General features: G+C 37.0%; 1 long non-coding RNA gene across 1 annotated transcript; it reads right to left on the bottom strand.

The window, feature by feature from the left end:
• Positions 1–4681: 4681 nt before the first annotated feature.
• On the bottom strand, positions 4682–5666 carry LOC145770222 (uncharacterized). The gene is made up of 3 exons (XR_014289135.1): positions 5598–5666; positions 4947–5089; positions 4682–4728 (listed from the first exon to the last, which is right to left on the bottom strand). It is a non-coding gene; the product is annotated as an uncharacterized LOC145770222 (long non-coding RNA).
• Positions 5667–6602: the final 936 nt, after the last annotated feature.

The following is a 6602-nucleotide window of genomic DNA, read 5'->3' as shown; positions in this document are numbered from 1 at the left end:
GAACACAAGGTGGCAGCATGTGGCAATTGAAACGCCATGAAGGAAAATGTGATGTTTAAAACTTTTCGTTATATTCATCAATAACCAAAATTTTTCCTAACTCCTATGAAAATTGGACGAAGCGAAAATAGTCTTTAAGACAATATTATGAACGCACTGCTTTTAAACACAAGATAGTAAAAACACAACATAAAACATCTAGGCCTATTGGCAAATCTCAAAAAGTGAGGTTTGTTTAGAAAAATATGAAGGCACAGACAAATATGGAAAATAAACGATACTTTGGATTTTGTTCATTGTTACATCATCAAGTTGAATCAAGATGAACGGTGAAACTTCTACCACGAAGCATCGTGATGTTATTCTTTGTTAGTTGTGAAACGACGAGTTACGTCACGAGAACAAGCGTCATATGTACATCATCAACAAATTGATAAACGAAATCAGTATTTAGTGCTTGCTTGGCAACCAAAAGATTAACAAAACGAGTCTCACTAACATAAACAATAAATCTCATCCTCCACTGGAGCAGAAGATGTTGATCTGTTGCAGATGGACACTTGAGCTCTTCCAGTTTCAGGACACGCTTGATCAACTTCATAAGCATCATGTCAGGGGAACTAGCTTTACACAATATTTTCATTTGTCCCCGAGAAGAAATTTTCCTTCAAATCTAAACAATGAAAATATGATTTTCCTTGATTAAAGTAGAAAGTTATGAAACCTTCGATTACAAACTTCACTGTTAGTTCATGTCGTAACTTTTAGTTCCGAAGTTACTCAAGCGAATGTTTCTTACGACAATGCTGTTTGTTGCAAAAAATAATACTTTTCGCATGACTATCTCTCCTCCATACAATCATTCATACAATGGTTGGGTTCAGTCAATTGGCGTTCAAATCGATGCAGCCGCTATTAAAGTGTAGTATTCAGGAAGTGACGATTTAAGGCAAGGAATGGAGAAACTGTGATGACACAATCCAATTCTTTTAAACAAAAGCGTTTGATATTTAAAATAAAATAAACTTAAAAGCAAGTCTTACCAGAGGCCACAGCATCATTAGATGACGGTATGTGGTTGCTGTTGTTCAGGTCCGTGCTTTCTATCTTGTTGAAGTGAAATGTTTGTTCCTCGCTTGATGATGAAGATCGTTTCAAGTTAGGAAGAGCGTATTCGATGTCATCCATGAATCTGTCTTCTTTCATATTGTTCTTCCAATGAATATTGCGACTCGCCTTGAATTAGCATGCCAGTTAGACACAAGATGGAATTCAATTGTTACAGCTGATGGTTTTATAACTAATTATCTCCCCTACCACTAAATGCAAGAAAACCTAAAATCAATGTTATGGACTAAAAGTTTAAGCTAGTCCAAAGCTAACTCATTTGACTAATATAGTTGATTATTACTAGGCAACGGAAAAAGAAAAAGAGTCAGACCACCAAGACGATGGCGACAACATCCAAGCATGGACCGAACATAATTTAGCGACATTGGGCGAGCTAGTTCAAAACCGTGGCTCATGGAGGCAGATGACCGATGTTGATGTGCAATCTGCTTCTAGTGGAAATACAGACATGTCATTTTTACAACGTTTTATTTCACACCTTCAGGGCTACCATCAGTTCTTGTGAGAATTCTTCTCCTCTTTCAGTGGACCGTTTCAAAGCGGATCTTGCTCCCGGTGCTCGGACAATGATTAGCTTTGTTTTGTTCTTCATCATATTTATATATCCCTGAAAATATAAACAAATGAACAAGTTTATTTCTACATACTTCGTAACACTTTTCTGGGAAGTAAAACAATCGGCTCTTAAAACAAAGTTTATCCACCCAACACATGTCCTTGCCTTCCCTGAGTCCATCATATTTTTCCTGCATATCTCTAACGTAGAAAAAGTGTCTAACAACTAGCATATCTTCACATCATCATTTCATCAATATTATCATCAGCATGTTTGTAAGCTGCATAGCCGAGTGGTGAGAGCACTGATACAGCATTCTAAAGGGCGCCGGTTCGACACTGCTCACGAGCATGCGGCTGTGTCTTTGGCAGGACATCTGAAGGTAAATACGAAGATTGACTTCCATCCAGTCCACTTAATCTAAATCTTCAACAACTAGGCAAAGCGTGGCTGAGAAAAACATCGGTATCACTTCAACATCATAAGCATCGTATCTCATCATCTTGTTTATCGAAAAACATTTCATAATCAACTACTTTGAAAAGTGCATCCTTTTTTCTTTGTGTGTGTGAATAATATACACATTTGTGTGTACTATATACACCATACAGTATATGATGCAAATACGTCATAATTGAACACCGACCTGTTGTGCTTCAAAGCGAGCCCATCTTTCTTCGACGTAAGCATCTGTCAGAACAATGACCATTCGATGGCTATGGTTCAAATTCTTAAGGAGGGTTTCAACAGTTGCTGAAATCATAAACATTCTGCTATCAAGAAAATAAAAGCAGACAACTCTTGGATATCGTGGTTTACAATCCAATTGACATTTTCACACTTTTCAACATCCAAGAAGAAACATCATCTATTTGCATTGAAAGTTGATGGTATACAGTAAAGTTTCAATAGTTGCTGTAGGCTTAATCATAAACTATTATGGTAAACATATTTTCACATCATGCTAACCCAGCAAACCTAGTACCTCGGCCCAACGTAGAGTGACAGTTGGTAAAATAGTGCTCCTCTGTCGACCCAACGTATCTTGCACCATTCGTCGCAGTCGGGCCAACTTATTTTAAAATCTTTGGGCCAACGTAAAAAAGTTGAGGGGTTGCCGTAGTTCGCCCGCAAATAATGACGTTGGGCCAACGTTCTGTACAACTGCCACCAACATTGGCAAGAACGACTTCCTAATTCTAAGTTTTTTTGCATTTTCATTGTCTCATTACAATTGTAAAAGGAATACCATGAAGCAAACTTAAACAATTCTTCGAAGATACCTTCGATTAAATTATTTCCAAAGTTGGCAAAACTACACTACCCTCAGCCAACCCGAACAACCGTTAGCCAACGTTGGGCCAAAGAAAATTGTTTCTGGAACGCATCATAACACCAGGTGTAGTGTGTGTCAATGCTTCTCTAGAAAGGCTTATCGTTTGCCATCACTTCATTTAAACTTTCGTTGGTGATCAGGGCAGCTGAGAGGATATTTTGGGTCCAGTAGCCTACCAATCAGTTTCTTAGGATTCAAATCAAGATAGCCTACTTAAAGCGCACTATTACCCATGAACTCACGATGGCTTTTTCTAGTTCCTGAGCCCTTTAACTGCGTCAGAATTGACATCAGATTTTACAATAGAAACGAAAAAGCTAATGAGAGCAAATTTCGCAGCAACTTTGATATGCGACCAACTTTAAAACTTACATCCTCCTTTGCTATCCTGATGCTTGTCATAGAAGCTGTAGTTCATTTTATCCATGCGTTTCCTGATGCAATGAACTATCTTCTTGGTATGTTCCTTGGCTTCCTCTGCAAGATCATTTGAAAACAAATAGGAAATGATGGCCACGAATTCCTTGTTATCTGTAAAATATTCAAATGTAAAAATTGTTAGACGGTTTATTGAGCAACAGATAATCCACAGAAGCAATCTAGAACGTCAGACTTTCAAAGAGGTTTGTAAGAACAAAGGCAAAAACATTGTAAAAGAGAACTACAACCAGCCAGCTGAATCAATCAATGGACATTTCCATACCTTCTGTTGGTTGCCGGAAATGACGACGAATAAACAGAAGAATTTGGATCCAGTTGTACCAGATCAGGCCGATGGCAACTAAAATTGCTGTTAGCACAGCTAGCACGGACACTAGTATGGTGATGATGTATCGCAGCTCTCTGGCTGGGTTGAAGGTGAGAGTAACATTCCAAGGCTCGCTCCATAAGTTTTCATAACGCAACTTGACTTGGTACACACCAGTGTCGGATTTGTTTATATAACTGCAATAACAAGCTGATTAGATTATTAAAAGTTAAATTATTATAAATGTAGAAGTTAACTGTCCTACAAAATAAATGCTGATGCAAATCATATTAAACTTCAGCATACTATGGATTTTGCGTTTGTTTTTTCAAAGTAAACGTTATAAAATTAATTTCATGGACATCTATTTATTCTGGAAATGCTAATCAACAACACCATTACTTATAACACATATTCTGCATTTGAAAAAATTGAAAATTGAAAAACTTTGCCAACTGATTCGTGTTTAGAGGTTGAGATTTAACGTGACGTAAAAGTTTTAATAGAAGGCACGTGTCACATATCTTCTGCTGCATACACACGTCATCACAACAAACGTAAATTATAAATGATGTAAACTTTTTGAAAGAATATTTTTATACAATTGACAAATCAGGTGACATGCGGATCAATTACCTCAATGTGTAACGTATCTTGAAAGTATTCTTGTCTTGATACATATTCAGCTCTTGATCATCAGCCATGTACCAAAAGCATTTTGTTCCCAAGTTGTAGAAGTCAACTCTGAAATGCAAAAGTTATAAAACAGCTTTGTTGGTGGATCAAGAAAATAAATCTAAGCAGCATTTTGTTGTCGAGCTGCAGCTGGTATTAAAAGTAATATGTTGCAAGTAGTTATTGCATAACGACAACTCACAAGTCACAAGTAGCTTTGCCACCGCTTTGCTCTGACGAAAGGTATAGTGTCTGACAGTCGTAGGAGCCATCACTGTCGATCTATAAAGCAAAAATAAAACAATACGTTTCGTCTTACGCATGAGCCATGATGACGATAAAGATTGAAAGATCTTTGCCTGAGATGACATAAATGAAACACAACAGCAATTCGTCGACTGAGAATATCACAAAAAATATATTTATTGACAGCTTTTATCTGTTAAGAAAAGATACTTGTTCAAATAAAAGATTTTAAAAGCACAAGTAGAATTTCCCACCTTGGTCCATTGAACCTCCAACTGATCTTTTTCTATTTTGGCATTACTGGATTGCACAGAGCATTCAATCTCCACAGATTCTTCTTCGTAGAAGTGTTTGATTGTATTACATTGTACGGTAGGAACAGATCTTTCAATATTATCTATGAAAAAATAATAATAACAACACTTTAAGGGAGATGAAAAGTTTTGTGAAAGACTCGTGCGATACTGACGAGGCGATACTGAAGACGTCACCCCTAAACGTTGCCCTCATCTGTTCTTGCCTTATGCAATCGACTGCCAAACAAAATGAAGTAGTTTGTTAGTGGAAGTGGCAACAACTAACAATTTATAACAGTTATGATGATTGACATCAACGTAAATTTCATAAATGTGTGCAAAGTTAAACACTTTTGAAAATAAATCGACGACTTTTTGATGATGTAAGAATTTAGCAGCGGTTTGCTGTAGTTATTATGACTTTACAGGCATTTCCTAAACTTAACGCTGTAATAAAGTGGACTTGTTATACTGTTACCGAGACCACACGACATCTGTTAAGTGAAGATTGATAGAGTGTGAAGACAAATGTTGTAAAATTTGCTGATGGTTTTCAGATCACGAAATCGTAACTTTTGTTTGGAAAAGCCAAAAGTAACATGAACTTACTTTCGACGCAAATAGCATAGTGGACAACGTAGGCTGTTTGGTCATTGTAGACTACGCTGCAGCTGTATATCCCCGGATCATAGTAATTCAGCCTGTATTTCTGAAAATTTGAATAACCAAATAGGCTAACTATGACGTCAAAATCCGTGTTGCCATTCTGTTGTTGAAATTTTGCTTTGTTCCAGCTTTTGTAAGAGTTTTGTAGCCTATTGACTATATATTTGCATACAATATTACAATATCATCACATTGAGATGCAGAATAAACCTAATATACTCAACAAATGTGGTGAACAAGCTTACAAACAAAATGTGTTCATCAACTATTCCTCGATTGTAATAAAATCATTGCTAATATACTTAATTACTTCAGAAGTGAAACAACATGTATCACAAAAACTAGTGGTGGTGCGTTCAACACTTTGAATTTAATTGGACACTCGGTTTTCCTTACCCAGATGCTGTCAGGATGAGGTGAGTTGTTCACTTGTTCACCACCGTAGCTTCTACCAAGTTCTTTGCTGTAATCCTCACAAGTTCTATCCTCGATCATTGAGTAATCCTCCTTAACTTTCGTCCGATACCAAGTTGTTTTGTAGCTCGAGGTTGGCACTTCTGGAGGGAATACAGCCTCATTTCCAGCGTCTGGGGCTAAAACAGTTAAAGTTTAAACCTTAATCAGTTTTGAGTTTGAAACTTTAAATCCTCAACTGCAGCTCAGTTTTGTTGATCACTGTAAATCAGTGGTTTCCAATCTAAGGGCCGCTGCACCTTGAGGTGCCATTTGGAACAACTGCTGTAAACGTTATCGGTTTGTAGTTTTCACATTGCCAGATACGATTCCATCAGTTCTACAACATTTTGAAAAATTTATAAAATCGATACAAACATCTTCAACCAAACAGCGGATATGATACCTGTAATGCAATCTAAACGCAATTCATCTCCAAATCGGAGCCGTTTGTATATAAGGATGACGTTTCGTTCAAAGTAATAGTCGACATCA

This window comes from Aplidium turbinatum, chromosome 5 (genome assembly GCF_918807975.1).
Source record: "Aplidium turbinatum chromosome 5, kaAplTurb1.1, whole genome shotgun sequence".
NCBI classification, from domain to species: domain Eukaryota; kingdom Metazoa; phylum Chordata; class Ascidiacea; order Aplousobranchia; family Polyclinidae; genus Aplidium; species Aplidium turbinatum.
This window is presented reverse-complemented; position numbering and strand designations above follow the sequence as displayed.